At 48.3% G+C, this 19,232-nt stretch overlaps 1 protein-coding gene across 1 annotated transcript in view; it reads left to right on the top strand.

Annotated features, from left to right (window-relative positions):
- The first annotated feature begins 213 nt into the window (after positions 1–213).
- The window catches only part of SYNE3 (spectrin repeat containing nuclear envelope family member 3), an 82,986-nt gene continuing 63,967 nt past the window's right edge, over positions 214–19,232 (top strand). Inside the window, exon 1 of the mRNA XM_083434879.1 lies at positions 214–811. The gene's annotated coding sequence lies outside the window, so the exon portion shown is untranslated. The remainder of the gene's footprint in view (positions 812–19,232) is intronic.

Here is a 19,232-nt window from a genome sequence, read left to right as displayed (position 1 = left end):
GTACTTTGATTATTTCTACTTTTAGGTAAGTATTTTTATTTTCTTGATGGGGGGGGAGCTGCCCCCCCCCCCGGCTATGCCCATGATTGGTGTGGTGCGCCCTGCGTGTGTAGGGAGGGAAAGGCGCCCAGTATAAAGTTACTGTGGTTCAAAGGGGTTGAGAAGCCTAAGCGATTCCAGCAAGGAAAGCCAAAGCAAACTGCAACGGGCCAAACTGACCCGCACCGCTTGTGTTTTTGAATGCGGCAACCTTGAATGCGCAAAAGGCCGTGGCTAAGAGGGGGCGGCGGCGTGAAGTTCAAAGGCGCCATCGTGCCAATGCAGGCCGTGTGAATTTGGCATATAAACTCGTTCCCGCAACTGCAAGCCTCGACCCCTAGGGAGCATCTGGCCATTGCATAAGCCTCGTCCGGCCTCTTAAGCAGTCCCTCCTGACGCGCTTACATAACACAAGCCCCTGAGCGCCGCCATCCCAGCGACCCCGGAAGATAAGATCTGCAGCAAGCACCCCCGCACCTCCGATCCCGGGGCGCGCTCAACCAAAGCGTCCTCGGACACCTGTCCCGCCGCGCCTTTGCGCAGCGCTCTGCAGAGCGGAGCTATGAGCCCGGCCGATCGCAGGCAGGGCAAGCGGCGGCGAAGGCGGAGAGAGCGAGGCCCAGAGGGAGGAGTCTCCGGCAACGCCATCGACGGCCCCGCCGCAGCTCCGGGTCCTGGAGCCCTCCGGCTGCTGGCTGCCTTTATTTTGCTGCAGGAGCCTCCTCTGCACCGGGATCCTCGTGCGCTCCCTCCGTCTATCCATGCCTTTTAGGTGAGTGGCGCGCTCGGGCTGACTTTGGGCGACCCACAGCAGGGCTTCCCTCGGCCGCGCGACCGGAGCTCGCCTTTGCGGTCACTTTGACAGGCGATGGCGCCACCCTCAGCTTCGGTTCGGGGGCACCGGCTGCTGGCAACTGGGTGCCCCCTTCTTCCCTTGACGGGGATCATCTCCCTCGCTTGCTCGGAGATGGGCAGGCAAAACTTTTCATGCCCCCCCTCCCGCCCAGTCTGCCCTCCTCGGGATCTAGCGGTAGTCGCGCGCGCTAAAAGCGCAGACGGGGAAATCCCACCCCGAGCCGGGTGTCGCCGCCAGGTCCCCTCCCAGTTTTAAGGCTGAAGCCTGGGAACTTTTCGAAGCGGCGCGGGGCAGCGTCACCGCCGGCTGTGTTTCCGGACGCTAATAATCTATCGATTGCTATTACTATTAGATTCCCCGCTGCCGCATAGATAGATTGGCGGTGAAAGCGGTTTGCGCGCGGCGCGGATCCTAACTGCCTCTGCATGTTGGAAGGAAGTCTCGGGGTGTCCTTTAGGGCTGCAGGCGGAGGTGCTGCATGCGGTGCGCGATGGAAAGCCAAATGGAGAGGGGGACTTGTATCGGATGACAGCTAGTCTTTGGTTTCACAAAGTAGATCTTTCTGTAAAACAGAAACTGAAAAATGCGAGGAGCAGAGATGGGGGGGGGGGAGCGAGGGGCGCTGGCAGAAAGAGGCCGGTTGTGCAATTGCCTCCTTGTATCGTACACAATGTAGCGGTTTATTTATAGTTCGTGGAAGGAGGAGCCTCTGGGAAAAGGCGCCTTTTTTTAGAGAGAGAGAGAGAGAGAGAGAGAGAGAGAATATATTTTAACAGCTGGGCCGCTATTTTCTCAGAGATACATTTCCTGATACTGTAGTTTTGTTGTTGTGTGTGCGGAGTGGGGGGGGGGGGTGTTCTCCGAAAAAAGAACTTCTGTTCCACCTCCGACGTTTGGAGAAATCCTCCTCCCTCATTTTTCAGCCAGTCCAGAAGTAACTGTTTATTTTTGTTTTAATACTATCGAAAGAAGGGACGGCCTCGGTCTGAGCTCCTCCCAGCCCTCCTCTCTTAGCTCGCTGACCAATAGACACTAACAACAGAGCTTCATTCAGAATTAACTGACTCGAATATATTTTTCATTTTCTTCCGCTTCTTCCTCCTCCAACGCCGGGGATCGGAATGGGGCGAGGAGGGGGCTTCGACATACACTTCCTCTACCTTTGAGCTGCGGCCCTTTGTTGTAATTCCCTATAATCCAGTAGTTCCAACATAGAATTGCAGGGTTGGAAGGGACCACGAGGTTCATCTAGACTAACCCCTGGCAATGCAGTAATCTTTTGCCCTACGTGGGGCTCAAACCCATGACCTTGAGATTAAGAGTCTCGTGTTCTACCTACAATTGTTCTGGAGAATATTTGGCAAATCCCCTCCACCTAAATTTTGCCACCTGTCTGTAGGGGTCGCGAATCTTAAGAGCCATTTTCACTTCATCCTAAAATAGTTCTATTTGCTCTACTTAGCATGCGAGTGGGGAATTCATGACTTGGTGACTTCATGGGTGCAAAAGCAAGTTAATAATTCCTTGGTCTGAAATGGGCTGGCACACTTCCCTCCAAAACGTCAAATGCAGTAGGCAGGATTCTTCCCAAAGTAGCTTGAAACCTTCGACTCTTAGGAAAGCCGGAAGGGGGTGTGTCAGAGAGAGAACTTCCGCAGTACTTCTTCATGCACCACATAGTTAAACTAAAAAGGTAAAAAAAGTAAAGGACCTCTGGATGGTTAAGCCCAGTCAAAGGCGACTATGGGGTGCGGCGCTTATCTCGCTTTCGGGCCAAGAGAGCCGGTGTTTGTCCACAGACAGCTTTACAGGTCATATGGCCAGCATGACTAAACTGCTTCTGGTGCAACGTGACAGAAACCAGAGCGCATGGAAACGCCTTTTACCTTCCCACCACAGCGGTACCTATTTATCTACTTGCACTGGCATGCTTTCAGACTGCTAGGTTGGCCGGAGCTGGGACAGAGCAACGGAAGCTCACCCCATCGCTTCTGATCGGCAGGCTATGGAACTCACTATCAGCCACTAATGGTTGCCAACGTAGATGGCTTTAAAAGAGGATTAGCCGAATTTGTGGAGGATAAAGCTCTTCCTCCCCAGTTGGAGATAGCAGTGTTTCTGAACGGTAGTTGCCGGAAGCAACAGCGGCATCTGCTCAGCTACTGTGAGAACAGGATGCTGGAGTAGATGGGCCATTGGCCTGATCCTGTGAGCTCTTCTTATGTACAGTCATACCTCATGTTGCATTAGGTTCATGTTGCGTCCTTTCGGCTTGTGAACACGGCAAACCTGGAAGTGTATACTTCTGGGTTTCACCGCATGCACATGCACAGAAGCGTTCTATTGTGGTTGCGGACTTTTCACACCCCGGAACAGATTGTGTCCGCAACTAGAGGCACCACTGTACGTATGTTCCAGTGCCGCTGCTCTTTCAGTGGATAAAGGTAAAGGTAAAGGTACCCATGCCCGTATGGGCCAGTCTTGCCAGACTCTAGGGTTGTGCGCTCATCTCACTCTATAGGCCGGGAGCCAGCGCTGTCCGCAGACACTTCCGGGTCACGTGGCCAGGTAAACGGAAACGCCGTTTACCTTCCTGCTAGTAAGCGGTCCCTATTTATCTACTTGCACCCGGGGGTGCTTTCGAACTGCTAGGTTGGCAGGCGCTGGGACCGAGCAACGGGAGGGCACCCCGCCGCGGGGATTCGAACTGCCGACCTAATGATAGGCAAGTCCTAGGCACTGAGGCTTTAACCCACAGTGCCACCCGCGTCCCTTTCAGTGGATAGAAGGGTGCAATTTGGTACAGGGGTCAAATCCCTGCTTGGCCAGAGGATGAGCTATGTGCACACCATACACTTAAAGCACATACACACACCCCAGCCCACTGTAGTCTACTCTTCACAGAGGTACAGTTTCCCACCACCCTTAGCAAACTACAGTTCCTAAGATTCCTTGGACTGGAGGTCCCTCTACCAGCTGCCTGGGTTTGTGGCTGTCTGACAGACCCACCCGCAGAGGAGACAGTTGAGCAGGTACAGAAGTGTCTGCCTAGCAGCATGTGAAGTGACTTGGGAGGAGGGGAGGCGCAGGGATACACCTGTTCCGAACTAGGGATGGAGCCTTCAGCTGCTATGTACAGCCTGAGCTGCTTGACCACTGAAGCACAGCTCTCATTCCAGCTCCATCCTTTCTGGTCTGCAGAAAGGGACAGTGGGATCAACATGCAATTGTCCTATATATGTCTCTAGTTTTTATTCAGAGAAGACCCACCAAAATCGGTGGCCATGACTACTAATTTAGGCCCATTAATTTCAGTTTGTCTACTCTGAGTAAAAGTTAGTTGAATACAACCCCTGATAATGTTTTGCTCTCATTCTAATTTACATCGTTCCCCAGAAAACACAATATTTCAGCTTTATGATCCACCTTACTCTTTGGAAACATGAGGAAAACAGGCAGTTTCCAAGAATGTTATTGTTTCCTTTGCCTACCTTTCCTAATTTGAATAATATTTGTAAGCTGCAGCATAAGCATAAACTGAAATCAAGATACTTAGGGTGCTCGTGCAAGGTGCAAAGATATAGCTGTGGGAAAACACAGGTAGATGTTGGTGGAGAAACTTCTCTAATCACACCTGTTCGCCTTCTGTGATTGGACACCAGCATTGCTAATTGTGCCTGAGCCAAGCCAATGGGTATATGGAGATCTTATACCATCCTTGAGCTTCCAGCCTGAAAAAGCAACGACAACAATTTATTATTTATACCCCGCCCATCTGGCTGGGTTTCCCCAGCCACCCTGGGTGGCTCCCAACAGAATATTAAAATATTAAACACATATATCTTCCCTTAGGGAGATATAAGGGACAATGCAAAGGTAGTGTGCTGGCTGGCTGCTCAGCCAAAAGTGAGCCCGTTCTAGCCTTCCAATGCAATGAGCACAAAGGCATTGTTGGCTTGTTTGGATGATTTAAGTGCTTAATCAAAAAGCTGTCCAAAGTGAAATCCAGAAAGCAATGAAAAACAAATGTGCATAAAAGAAAAACCATGCAAACACAGATGAAAATCAATGCAACTTTAGAATGAATATAGGTAACTAAATTACCTGTCTGGGTAAGCATTTTCAGCAGGTCTCTAAAGCAAAACAGCAAGGGCACCTTCTTAAGGTCAATTGGCAGGGAGTTCCAAAGGATGGTCACAGTAAGGGACTGACTCCAAATGCAGAATGAACAATCTATGGCCTTTGCCAAAGGTGCAAGTCTGCAGATTGAAGCAGTCGAATAGGCACCTCACCTTAGAGGCCGCTGGAGAATGCTACTAAGTTAGTGGATTAGGCAATCCTACTGCGTTCAGTGCTGCAGGTACAGTATGGGTGTGCATGGAACTGCTGCTTTAATTTTATTAAAGTGTGTTTTAATTGCAGCATTAAATGCATACGTTTATGTATTGCAGACTATTTATTTTTAGGGTTTTGCTGTTTTGCATCGATTTAATTCCCCCCTCATTACTTGTGCATTACCTGTTCTAAAGATCATTGAGATGATAAACATAGAGCACTTTGAAAGCCCCTGTTTAAATGCTAAGCATTCTTCTTAATGCCAAGTAGAAGCAGGCATTAATTAGTTTCAGGAGCCCTCCTGAAGCCTCCGCCTTTACGTCTTTATTAATGGCTCCAGGTAGGACCTAAGGGGGGGGGGCGGTGGGTGGAGAAACATGTTAACATTTTGTCCATCAGATTACTGTAACACTATGACTTGTCCTCCGAGTGAAACACGTTCATTATTCACCCATTAGCATTGTGGACAAGTCTTGGCTTGTGCCTCTGCAGAGTTAAACCGCCAAAAGAGCTGCTCTCCGGGGTATAATTACAGCCCGGCACGTGATGACCTTTTTGCATCGCAGACGTGTGCTGTTGGCACCCTTTGGTGCCTTCCCACTGGCGGCTGCTTGGTGGGCCTGTCTCTGCAAGGGATAAACAAAATATCTCTTTCCAGAAAGGGAAAGAGGCTGGGCATGGAAGACCCACCCGATTCAGCAGGGAAACAAGAGGAGGGCCGAATAAATTGCTTGCCATCGGCCAGCTTCAAAGCATTCATGCCAAGCCATCCAGCTCTTTCTCCAGCTCTTTGTGCAGAGGGGAAGACAGCCAACAGCCTTTTCGATTTGCGGATTTAGAGAGGCCGCTCAATATGTTCCTTTTATTAGGGTGGGGGGGACGTGTGTTGCTCAGACTGTTGTTGAACTGCAGCTCCCACCTTAGATAGCTCAATCAGCAGAGCGTGAGATGCTTGATCTCAAGGTCTTGGGTTCGAGCACCACGTTGGGAGAAAGATTCCTGCATTGCAGAGGGTTGGACCAGATGGGTGGTCCAAGTTTCCAAGATGGCGGCGAGTGCAGATGTTGAAAGCTCCCTGGAGGGGAGTCAGGGTTTGTTTGAACGAATTATTTATAGCCGATCGCACTCTTCCCACCTTGCATCAAATCTATGCTTCCAGGTGCCATAAGAAAGCTGCAGAGATAGCGCAGGATAGTGCGCACCTCGGAAATGATCTCTTTCATCTTCTGCCTTCTGGAAGAAGGTAAAAGGTAAAGGGGTAAAGGGACCCCTTACCATTAGGTCCAGTTGTGACCCGACTCTGGGGTTGCGGCGCTCATCTCGCTTTATTGGCCAAGGGAATCGGCATACAGCTTCTGGGCCATGTGGCCAGCATGACTAAGCTGCTTCTTGCAAACCAGAGCAGCGCACAGAAACGCCGTTTACCTTCCCGCTGGAGCGGTACCTATTTATCTACTTGCACTTTGATGTGCTTTCGAACTGCTAGGTGGGCAGGATAAAGATTAGGACTAGCCGCCTGAGAAACAGTTTCTACCCAAATGCGATTTTGGTTTTAAACGCAGTGTAAGGAGTCTCTATGAGAGTATATTGTATTTAAAAATGGGGTATCAGAGTTTTTAGGGGGCTAACCAGGTTGGGATAACTGGGATAGCAGGCTTGTTGGGTTTTGAATGTTTTATGTAGATTTTTCAATTTCGTTGTTCTGTATGGGACAATGACAATAAAGATTATCGTCTCATATTGAATCATTTTGTATTGTGGATACTTCCAACTCTACAGATCTATGATCCCTGGCTATTGGCCTTGCTGTCTGCGGCTGAAATCCAGCAACACCCTTTTATTAACACACCTCTTTGTAACACAGTCCTGTTGTGTGGTATTAACTGGAAAAGGCTACCAACTTTTGTTTAACCTGAGGACTCACCAATGGGCAGCGATCTTCAACAGGTGTTTCTAGAGCTAGCCACAGGGTTTTGCTCGATGGTTTTGAAGAGCCAGAAAAGGAGCTTAGTGGCTGGTGACAGCTCTGTGACACATTTCACAGTAGCCAGCTAGCTATGACGGCTGAACTCTGCCACCGGGGCTGGAGCCAGTATTGCTTCTGAATAACCAGTGGCTGGAAACCACAGGAGGGGAGAATGTACTTGGGTTTGGGTATTTGTTTTGCTGGTATCCCACAGGCATCTGGTTGGCTGCTCTAAGAGCAGGATGCTGGACTAGATGGGCCATTATTGGCTTGATCCAGGAGGCCCTTCTTATGTTCTTACACACTGGTGCTGGGGGGACGCTGTATCTAAAGAGAGAGAAACAGTTTGGTGTTGCAGGGTAGACAGCTACCACGGGGTCAAACTGAGTCTTGGGACATCTTAAAAACTAGCAGCCTTATTATAGCATTAGTGGACAAGTCTCTGCTTCATCAGTTGCATGGAGCATAACCTTTAAGTGGATTTACATATACAACAGGGAGGGTGTGTTGTAAGCAGTATGAGTTGCTGGTGGTCAGAACAGAGGTTTGTCTCAAGGCAAATCTAAAAAAATGCACGGTAGTATAAACACTGACAACTGGGAAACACTGGCCTGCGAGCGCTCCAGTTGGAGAACAGCCTTTACCAAAGGTGTCATGGGCTTTGAAGACACTCGAACTCAGGACACAAGGGAGAAACGTGCTAGGAGGAAGGCATGCTTGGCAAATCCACACCATGATCAACTCCCACCCGGAGACCAATGTCCCCACTGTGGAAGGATATGTGGATCCAGAATTGGCCTTCACAGTCACTTATGGACTCATTGTTAAAACCGTGTTTATGGAAGACAATCTTACTTGGCCACAAGAGATCGCCAAAGACAGAGAAGGATTTGGAGAATGATATGGGTTAAGGGTAGAGCACAAGCTTTGTATGCAGAATGCCCCAGGTCCAATCCCTGGCATTTCCAGGTGGAAAAGGCCCCTATCTGTAGCCATGGAGCTCCCCAGCCCTTTAGTGGAACCATTTAGAGCCACCCAGAGTGGCGGGGGAAATCCAGCCAGATGAGTGGGGTATAAATAATAAAACTGTTTTGGACTACAGTTCCCATCAGCCCCAACCAGACAGTGGTTTGGCTGGGGCTGTTGGCAGTTGTGGTCCAAAACTTCTGGAGAACATCAGAGACACCAGTACTGAATATGATGGGTAGGGACAACTGGCTGGGATACAAGCTCCAAGAGAACTATAGGCGTGAGGTTCTCTGGTGCTCCTGCTCTTAAGAGTTTACACTCCTGCACTAGGAGCCGAAGCACATGCAAGAACCAGCTTCCTTATAGACACACCCTTAATCCCTTTACCCACCCATCTTTTCGCGATTCCCTTCCCCAAACTCAAAAGCAGCACGCAGGCTTGTAGTCTCTCTCCGTGCAACACCTTCCACTTTTTCCTTAGGAGAGTTTTGACGAATCCAGTTTTGTCCCCAGCCTTTCCTCTTCTTCTTGCTTCTAAAACTCTCAATGTGAGGGATTTGATTCCCAGGGAATTAGCTGCATCCTTTCCTCTCTGCCACCCTGTGCTGCGTTCCCTTTTAAGCCATCTGCTCTTCTGTTTTATCTGCCGCTGGAGGAGAAGCCAAGCTGCGTGTTTACACAGCAGCATGTCAGGCCTTGCCAAAAAGGCTTTCCTCGGGTTCTGGAGGTGCGGCTTGCATTCCCAGCTGAACCCCCTGGCACATTGGATCCTCATTTGGCCACTCCTTGGCTAGCCACAGATTCCTCCCGTGATTTGACAAATTCGTGGAGGATAAAGTTATCAGTGACTATCAGCCATGGTACCTGTGTTCCATCTCCACTGTTGGGGGCAGCAGTGCCTCTGAATACCAGTTTCTGGACATCGCAAGTGGGGAGAGTTGCGCTCACGTCCTTTTCATGGGCTTCTGGACAGCCACACTTAACAACAGGAGGCCACAGTCTGCTCCCCCTTCTCCCTTGGACCACTCATCACCATCCCAACACCAATCCCCTGGCTCTGAGCCTTCTTCCCCTGGGGGTTCCCTGGCTTGTGCCTCCCACCACTCCTTTGCCTCCAGCCAGTCCATGACAAGGTGCTCAAGAACTGGTCCTTATGGTTCCTCTCTAATATATGCCTGCTTCTAAATAGTTTGCCCATATATTCAGAAGGTGTGCCGGCCTGGCCCAGGAATCCACAACAAGCCATTGTTTCTTTTTAAAGAAGAGACGGCGTCACCAATTATTTTTAATGGTTTTCAGAGGAGCTTCCAATATGTAGCAAGCTAGAAGGCGCACAACAGGGAGGCAACAGCTTTGCAGCAGCTCCCCGTCACAAAGCATTCCAGCCAATAGACTCTTGAAAGAAACCAACTTCTCATTTCCTCCGTGACTTGCATCTCAGCAGGAAACCTCAGTGTTTTTTCAGCAAGTCATAGGAAGCCTCTAACTTGCTCATCAGAATAAACTGGTCACAGGGTGCTCATTCTCAAAAATTCCACCCTCACCCTAAAATCTGATAAAGGTATTTCTTTTTATTGATTGGTTTCACCAGTCTGCCGCTGATAGTCACCCAAGTGGTGCCTCCTGCGATCTTTTGCTTTTTGCACTTTTCCCGTCAAAAATATTTACACATTCTTTGAGCGCTCAGCCTGAACATGCAATGGAAAGAAGTTTACAGGGGGCTTTGGGAGATGTGTGTGCCCCTTCCAGCACGCCTGACCTTCACATGTTTAGCACAAATGGCTGTAGGGAATTCCACGCTTGGGTGCCTCTTTGCAATCTGGACCCTGAAAACCCTGGAGATCTGTGCAAGGAAAATTTTCAGATGCAGAGATTTGGGCAAGGGAACAGTAGTTTATTAACCTTAGACTCAGGACAAAGTTACTTGAGAGACTGCCTAACAGGGGTCAGCAAACTTTTTCAGTAGGGGGCCGGTCCACTGTCCCTCAGACCTTGTGGGGGGCCAGACTATATTTTTGGGGGGACAAATGAACACATTCCTATGCCCCACAAATAACCCAGAGATGCATTTTAAATAAAAGCACACATTCTACTCATGTAAAAACACCAGGCAAGCTCCACAAATAACCTAGAGAGACATTTTAAATAAAAGGATACATTCTACGCATGTAAAATGTGTAAAACACGTTGATTCCTGGACTGTCTGCAGGCCGGATTGAGAAGGCGATTGGGCTGGATCCGGTCCCCGAGTCTTAGTTTGCCTACCCATGGCCTAACACCTCATACACCTAGCAAGTCACTGCAGCTGTTGGGGGGAATTTCTCCCTAAAGTATCAGAAGTCCCCTCCGCTGTAACTCAGAGCAGAACTTTGCGTGTGGCTGCCCCGATTTTGCCAAACAGCATCTCCGTTTAGGTACCCCTGCTGTTTGTAGTTTCCAGAAACATTTGAAGACATTCTTTTTTCACCAACCTGTTCCAGATGGACGAAAAAGGCATCTGCCTTAGTTGTCCATGTTGTATTGTGTTTAAATTTGTACTTAGCTGTGTTTTTGTACTATTTTTGAATTTTTAGCTGTACTTAGTGGTGAGTTTGCAAATGGCCTTGAGTCACATGTGAAGGGCGATTCATAAATAGATGCATAACATGATTTACCTCAGGGCATGCCCTTTAAGATGGCGGTTGTCAGTGTTCCAGTATCCTTGACTACAGCTCCCATCTTCTCTGACCGCTGGCTATGTTGGTTAAGGCTCATGGGAGTTGTAGTCCAACAGCATCAGCAGGGCACCATGTTAGCTGGGCTGTCATTGGAAACAGATTCTTTGACTCCAATTCAAGCCCTGTCTTCAGTACTGGACACTTCTCTCTCTGGGTCTGGAATGCGGACCCTGTTGCCTCACTGATGTTGTTGGTCCCCAACTCCCATCAGCCCCAGTCAGCATGGCCAAAGGTCAAGGATGATGGAGCGGTCATCCAACAACATCTAGAGGGCCACACATTGGCCAGCCCTACATATCTGGCTGCCCAGTTCAGACAACAGATGGTTCTTCTGAACAAACCAGTTTTGCAGGGGTAGGCTGCAAGGCTGACTTTCAACCCTACAGGGTTAGTGAAAGGAACAAACAGATGTCATTTATTAAGAACACTGTGCTTTGTAGAAATGAATCACCATTTTAGGAGAGTAAATCAGGGCTCTGGAGGCCTGGTCTCTTCGTCACTCACTGAAATCCACCCTGAAACCAAGAAATTGAATTGAGTTCCTCCCAGGAAGCCATCAGCCTTCTTGCAAAGACAGTGACTCACAGGAGGTTGAGCTCTTCATTTTGGCTATATTAAGCAGCTTGGACCCATTTTAATGACAGGATGCACTGCTTCTGGCCTAATCTGCATCAGGGAAGAATGAGATCCCTTCCCCCACCCTCTAGCCTATTGGGTTTTGCAAGGCAAATTTTTGTTCTTCTGGCTCAAGCGGAGTAATTAGTGGGCTGGCTTTGCCCATGTTGTGCAGAAATTAGACTTTAGGTCTTGATTACTCTGCATAGAGAAAGGCAATGCTTTCTAAGGCAAATATAACGACATCATAGATGTTTGGGGAAGGGCTGTAGGGTCTTCTTTGCATTCAGGTTCCAGGTTCAATCCTTGGCATCTCAAGGAAGGGTTAGGAATATCCGCCACCTAAAACCCTGTAAAGCTACTGCCAGTCATTATAGATAACACTGAGCTAGAGGAAGCAAGGCGTCTGACTCGATAGAATGCAGCTTCCTATGTTTGACTGATCACTTTTTTCTGGTGTTGTTAGAGTCAGAGAATTGTAGAGTTGGAGGCAACCCCAAGGATCATCTAACCAGCCTTTCTCAACCTGTGGGTCCCCAGATGTTGTTGAACTACTCCCATTGCCTCTAGCTAGCAAGGCCAGAGCTCAGGGATGATGGGAGTTGTAGTCCAACAACATCTGGGGACCTACTGGTTGAGAACCGCTCTAGTCCAACTCTCTGTAATACAGGAATCTCAACACAGAGACCCCCATCCAATCTGAGACCAGACCAGACCCTGCTTAGCTTTGCTAAATGTTCTAGCAGTTTTATTGCTGCACCACTAGGAAGGTTTGGTATTATTATTATTACTACTACTACCATATAACACCAGTTGGCTCCCAGTATGTTTCCTATCACAATTCAAAGTGTTGGTGCTGACCTTTAAAGCCCTAAACGGCCTTGGCCCAGTATACCTGAAGGAGCGTCTCCACCCCCATCGTTCAGCCTGGACCCTGAGGTCCAGCGCTGAGGGCCTTTTGGCGGTTCCCTCGCTGCAGGAAGGGAAGTTACAGCGAACCAGGCAAAGGGCCTTCTCAGTAGTGGCACCCGCCCTGTGGAATGCCCTCCCACCTGATGTCAAGGAAATAAACAACTATCTGACTTTTAGAAGATATCTGAAAGCAGCCCTGTTTAGGGAAGTTTTAATGTTTGATCTTTTATCGTGTTTTTAATGTTCTGTTGGGAACCTCCCAGAGTGGCTGGGGAAACCCAGCCGGATGGGCGGGGTATAAATAATAAAAAATGTTGTTGTTGTTAAATGTAAAACTTATCTTTAAGTAGATTCAAACACAGCTGGTGACCATACCTTGCATGTGGATGCAAGTGTGTTGCTGGCCTGTGTCCTTACACACACACACACACACACACACACACACAACCTCTGATCTTCTTGGAAGGAAAGACTGAAGCATGTCAGATGAAGCAGTAGGCTAGACTAGAGCCCTTCCTTTCAAATGGGTCAGCTTGCAAGGAATTGCCCCACAGCACTGACTCTCCAGTCATTCCCATGCTGCGTTTTGCAACTATAGACTGCATGTGCTCAGAGGGGTAGCCCAGGAACGCATCAGGGCAACAAGAGGGGAAATGCCAAAAAGCTTACCCCGGAAAACAGATTTTCCTGGTGAAGTCGCTATCTTGTTTAACCCAGCGTGAAAGTTTTCAAATCATCTCTGGAAAACGCCAGAGCGATTGGTGGTGTTAGTCCGTAACGTCATGCGAGTGCGGAACTCCCATGGGAAAAGAATGCTCGTTCAGATGACAAGTCCAATCCAAAGTAAAAGAAAAACAATGGAAATTGTCATGTGCAAATTGGCCTGTGTAATGGTTCTAGGGGTAGCTCATGCGTAAGCCGGTGCAAACACCTGGCTGGATTGCCTGAGTGAACCTTTTCTGTCCGGACAGCCACTCACCCGTGGCTGTCTCAATCGCTGGCAGAATCCGTCAGTGGGCGTTTCGTAAACTTCTTCCAGCAATGAAGCTCTTTGATGCCTAGTCTTCTCCTACTCTCTCTGCGCAAAAGCCTTCTGCGCAAGGAGGGCGTAGGCAGCGGAGGACCTCTACTCTCCCCGCTGGTCCCCGGCAAGGAGTCATGGGACCGCCTCGCCGCTTCCCCCATCTGCCCCCCTTCTCCACTGGTGCTACGCTGATTCTCTTCCCCAGAAGATGGGCTGCCTCTCCCAATCCCTGGACGCTCTCCGGAATCCCTCTGGATTTTGCTCTCTCCCTCTGGCACTGATGGCAGTTCCCTGACAGCCTGGTTTGCATAAAGTCGTGGCCCCCCCTCCCAGAAATGCTCCCAATTTAACAGTTCCCCCAGAAAACCCACAGCACAACAATACAACTGTTTGGCTGGCAAGGGCTATTTGAGCTTTTTCATCTGAGAACCAGCCTTGTAAAATAACAATAATAATACCCTGGGGGGGGAAACCCTAGGTTGCCAGGAGATGACAGAAGAAGGACAGAGAGCTCTGTGTCTAAGTCAGCTGCCCACTGCATTCCCATGGCAGGAGGAGGTATTTTCTGCCAGCCTGCTTACTTGCTTCTGTGCGGTGCCTTCTTCCCTACGGCTGCCAAGCTCGTGCTTAAATACAAGGCTGGTATAAGTTAAGCAGCATGATCATAGAGGATTTAATGCATATCACCAATGATGTGGGTAGATCACCTGCCTTACAAGCAGAGAAGGTCTTCTGAATCAAATAATTCCAGCTGAAAGGATCAGGGAGCTGGTGAAGTGCGTTGGTGGTTGTACCGTGTATCCACATGGTTTGTGCACGGTTACGGTGCGTCGTGCTGCCCACCACTGTTTCTCCGGTTTGCAAATCTGCCCCCAAGCCCCAAAGGGATTGGCAACCGCTGGGATGCCATTTCAAAATGAAATAAACAGCAGTATAAGTCACCTCAAACAAGAATCAGATGCTTAAAAACAGCCAGATAACTCTGTCCTTAACTCTCAGACCCAGTGGTTATGTTTGACCGGACCCATTAAAATGATCCCTGCCAATTAATCAACTAGCATTTAGTTGATTAATCTACTACCTAAAGCACTTAAAGTCTGCAATGCCAGTAATTAGTGGAACAAATGAATGGCAAGGGGACAGTTCCGCTAAACCTTTTTTTCTTCAAGTAGGCACCTGTACCTAACCAGTCAAAGGTGATTCTGCTAACCAATCCAAAGGTGCTTTAATAAAGAGATTTGAGACCTAGGTGGCTGGTGTCTCTCCAGATCAGGTCAGCGGTGACTGAAAGTCATCACTATCTGATCAGTGTCTGGTGGCTTAAGAGGAGCTGGCCTCCTCCCAACTCTTTAACTGACAGCTTAACTATCTTCCTGGCAACTTCAGCGGAGAACCTGAGGAGCACAGCCCTTAAAAGAAATAAAGCACAACACGCCATTCTCTGCAGGTTGAATTAGTGACAGGTTAATGGGAGTCGCATTGCTTACATTGCACATGTGACCCGACAGGTTTCTCTTGGGCCCCTGGGAAGACACACATTTTTCATTCCTGGTGGAATGCAGCAGAGGGTGGCAGATGACAGCCTGTGTTATGTTCTGCGTGACACAATCTGGCAAAAAACCCTGTGAAGCTTGGGAGGAGACAGCTTGGCCCATCACTGTGTTTATTCAGCTCAAAGGGCTTGGCGTGGGAGTTGTGTGTGGACTGTGGCTTCACAGCTTTGGAAATAATTTCCGCAAAAGTCATTAGCTAGCCTGTGCAGAAAATTACTAGCCCACCATGTGCTGGCAGAGGAAGAATGGAGGTGCCAACAGCTTGGTGAATTTCTGTGCAGTGGGCTGGAGAATAAGACTTATCAGCGGCTGCTAGCTTTGAGGGCTGTGCGCTGCCTCCACAGTCAAAGAAGACAGTGAAGCTTCTGAATATCAGTTGCTGGAAACTGCAGACGCTCAGGTCCTGGTTGTGGGTTTCCCAGAAGCATTTGGTTGGCCCCTGTAAGACAGGATGTTGGACTAGAGGGACCAGCAGGCTCTTCTTATGTTCTTATGTTAACCTCAGTTTGTCATTAACATCCGAATCGGAAACTGTAGTTACTTTAAAGGTTTTATTGGAACGAATCAGGATCATAAACCATGATTTGACCTTGGTGTATTTCCGTAAACTATGGTTTTAACTATCCACTGTTTATCCTTTTCAGACATAGTGAGAAACCGTGGGTAGTTTAAACATGGGCGCGGATGCTTCTGATCTCCTTGCAACCAGGGGTGTATGAAGTGGTAGGCGAAGGGGGCAGGCCGCCCCGGGTGACACCCCTTCCTCCCCCCAGCTGTAGAGCAGCCAAGGGCACATGCAGTCAGTATGGGCTGCCTCTCACACGGCGACCGTACCGGCTGCCGCACATGCACACTCTGTACGGGATGCCACACATGCGCACTCCTTACAGATGTTGTGCATGCGTCACTGGGCAGTTTGCCCTGCTGCTCGGCGTCCCGCCCCGGGTGCAGGAGAGGGTTCCTCCGCCACTGCTTGCAACTGCACCAAAGGAGGGGGAAAGGGGAAGTGTGACAGAGCCTCCGTTGCATGGAACTAAATTACATCCTGAACCAGGCCATTAAGTCACAGTTTCCTGTTCAGGTGTAAGGATAAGCTGTATATTTTACCCACATTTTATTACACAGGGATTATGATACCTGAACTGACCCACTGCATTTACAAAAGTCAGCTACAAGACCTGATCGTGTGTGGCTCATGCCATGTGCATTTCTGGGCTGGAGCTCCATGTTGCTAATGTTATTTCCTGTGTTTGCTTTTCTACTTCATTTGCTGCTTTGAGCATTTCCTTTCAGAGGAGAAAATGGAGATAGATATTTGTGTATAAGTGAATAAAATATATCCTCTGTGGAAGGGGAGTGGGGGAGTAAGGAGCAGCCATTTGGAGATGGTGTCGATTAAAAATGTTGGAACAGCTGCCAGTGCTACACACACACACACACACACACACACACAATTGTCCAGAGTCGCTGTGCTATCTTCCACTGTACATTTGGAAGGGTAGTAAATCTCTTCATTGCATTCTTCAAAGCCACCAGATCCTCTTTTAAATAAATCCCTCTTTAAATCTGCCTTTGTTATGGTATATACAGATCTTTCCCATCAGGCACTGGACTTGCTGTCAGCCACCTGGAGCTAACAAAATCACTACAAAGGCACATGAATCGTAAATGTCTTCTGTCCCCAGGCAACATCCCGTGACTGGTACCTCTTTCGAGGGAAGCCTGTTTTCTCATAGAGTGCCAAATCCCAGTTTAAGCAGGGAGATGAGCAGGGATAAACATATGATTCAAAAAGCCTGCTTAGGGAGAATTCTTACAGTCAGGCAGCTGCAAGGTTATCGCCACCCTGAAATTATTCTGTGCTGGCAATATTCTTAAGTTGCTTTCTTAATCCTTGAGGATTTAGGCAGTGCCCAAATTCTAAGATGAAAAGGGCCAGCGTCACTCAGGCCAGCATTGTCCCCTTTTCAATGGGCGAGGAAAAAGGTGCTCTGTGCATGTTCAGACACACTTCTTTTCATGTGCCAGGGCTGGACGCTGGCATTCTCAGCAGGTTGAATGCTAGCAATGCATAAAAGCGTTCTTAACTATTTATTACCCAGCAGTCTCCCAGTGAGCACCCTTTTGTGATCACACTTAGATACATGCTGGGCTAGTTTAAAAAGCTCCCTTCTTTGCCTTAAAAGCCTTACAGGCAGAGAGGAGAGTTGTAGGCTTCCACCCTGAAAACAGACGCTAGACGGCAAAGGGCGGCACCAGTTAAGTACTGCAGATTAATTAATGGGCCAAAGTAATCCTTTCAGTAACTCCATCACTTTCTGTGCGTTTAATGGAGAAGGTTTCCTTGTCCATCATTCAGCAAATCCAAGAGAAGACCTGATGGATTTATGGTCAACTGTAGCTAAGCCCACATCTAGCTGCAGAATTACTCCTGGGACAAGGGCCACACCAGGGTGCTATCAAAACCCTTCCTACCACTGCATCTCAATTTTTTTGCCTGGGAGGTTCCCAGATCAAGGACAGGCAGTGCAACATTTGCACTGCTCAGAATGAACTACCGTAGTTTGGTTAATCAAAGTTTGCAGAATTAGTTCAAGAATCCCTGAAAGTAGTTCTCACCATTGCCGGGTGAACCGGAGGTGAATTAAGGCCATGTTCACATCATACATTTAAAGCATTGTGATGTCACCTTGAACAGACATGGCTCCCCCCCCCCCAAATTCTGGGAGCTGTAGTTTGCTAAGGGTCTGAGGGTTGGTGCGAGACCCCTGTTCCCCTCCCAGACCTACAATTCCCAGAGTGGTTTAACAATCAATCGCTTTTCACAGGGAGCTTTGAGATTTGTTATTTCTAATGCCTGGCTATGGGAGAGGATTTGCTGCATGGTTTGGAATCATTTCCTTTTACCATGCAGACTTAAAAGTCTGGCTAAGCTATCTGCATAGGAGCCAACTCCTAGGGGCAGAGGGGTCTTCAGCCCCCCTCAAAAATATCTGAGAGGACTGGGGGGCCCTCAAAGTTGATAGGCACATTGCCGTTCAAATGGTGGGTGGGTGTACTATGTCATGTGATCAGTTATGCGAAGAAGGGCTTACCTGCCCCCCCCCCTAATATTTTATTCAAGCTGACAACCCTGGCTATCTGAGCTACTTTCTCATTGAGAACATTTGTTTATTAGCTTGCTTGTTGTTGCTTTGTTATATTTGTATCCTTTCTTTCCACCAAATGGTGCACAAGGCAGCCAATAACACAAATATAATAAAACAGCAGTACTGGTTCCAAGCCATGCAGGAATCTGTCCTGCAAAAGGGGCACAAGTATTATTATGAGTAGCATTTATTAATTTATATACAGTGGTACCTCAGAAGTCAAACGGAATCCATTCCGGAAGTCCGTTTGACTTCCAAAACGTTCAGAAACCAAGGCACGGCTTCCGATTGGCTGCAGGAAGCTCCTACAGCCAATTGGAAGCCACGTTGGGCATTCGGGTTCCAAAGAATGTTTGCAAACCGGAACACTCATTTCTGGGTTTGCAGCATTCGGGAGCCAAAACATTTGACTCACAAGGTATTCAGGATCCAAGGTACGTCTGTACTGCCTAATGCCGAAATGGCTTCAAAATGGTTTACAAAAACATAGAAAACGGTTGCACAGCATATGGAGTAAACAAAAATGCACAATAAAACAATCCCATCAAAACGTTAAGATATAAATGTCCACAAATCACTTCCATTGCTGATTCCTAGTCATGTAATGTATAGTTTGACTTGCTTCATACAGAAGGTTCCTGAGTTGAAACTACTGTACTGGCATTTCCAGTTACAGAAAGATCAGAGAAGCTGTTGATGGGATAGAACTTTGACTGACACCTGAAGGGGTTGCTGCCTTTCAGCGCCACAGACAATTCATTTGACCTGGTATTAGGCGGTACTCTGGGTTCCTTGTGCGAATGAAAAAGCTAAGCTTTGTCAAAACTCCATCTGAAACTGTTGAAACAGGAAACAATAGAATAAGGCAGAAACTAGGAGGAGTCCATTTTATATATTAAAGGAGTCTTGCAAAATCTCCTTCCCCCATATATGCATATCTGTCAACCATCCCTTATTTGGTGGGAAAGTCCCTTATCCCAGCGCCATGTCCCGCTGCTGTCCCTTATTGATGATGTCCCTTAAATTTCCCGGGTTTCAAAGGAAGCAGCTCCTCTCCCTCCCTCCCTGCCGGCCAGGGAGGAGGGAGGCTCCAACTG

This window comes from Podarcis tiliguerta (assembly GCF_965153285.1).
Source record: "Podarcis tiliguerta genome assembly, chromosome: 1".
Lineage (NCBI taxonomy): Eukaryota > Metazoa > Chordata > Lepidosauria > Squamata > Lacertidae > Podarcis > Podarcis tiliguerta.
The sequence above is the reverse complement of the archived record's forward strand: the minus strand, read 5'-3'. Positions and strand labels throughout refer to the sequence as shown.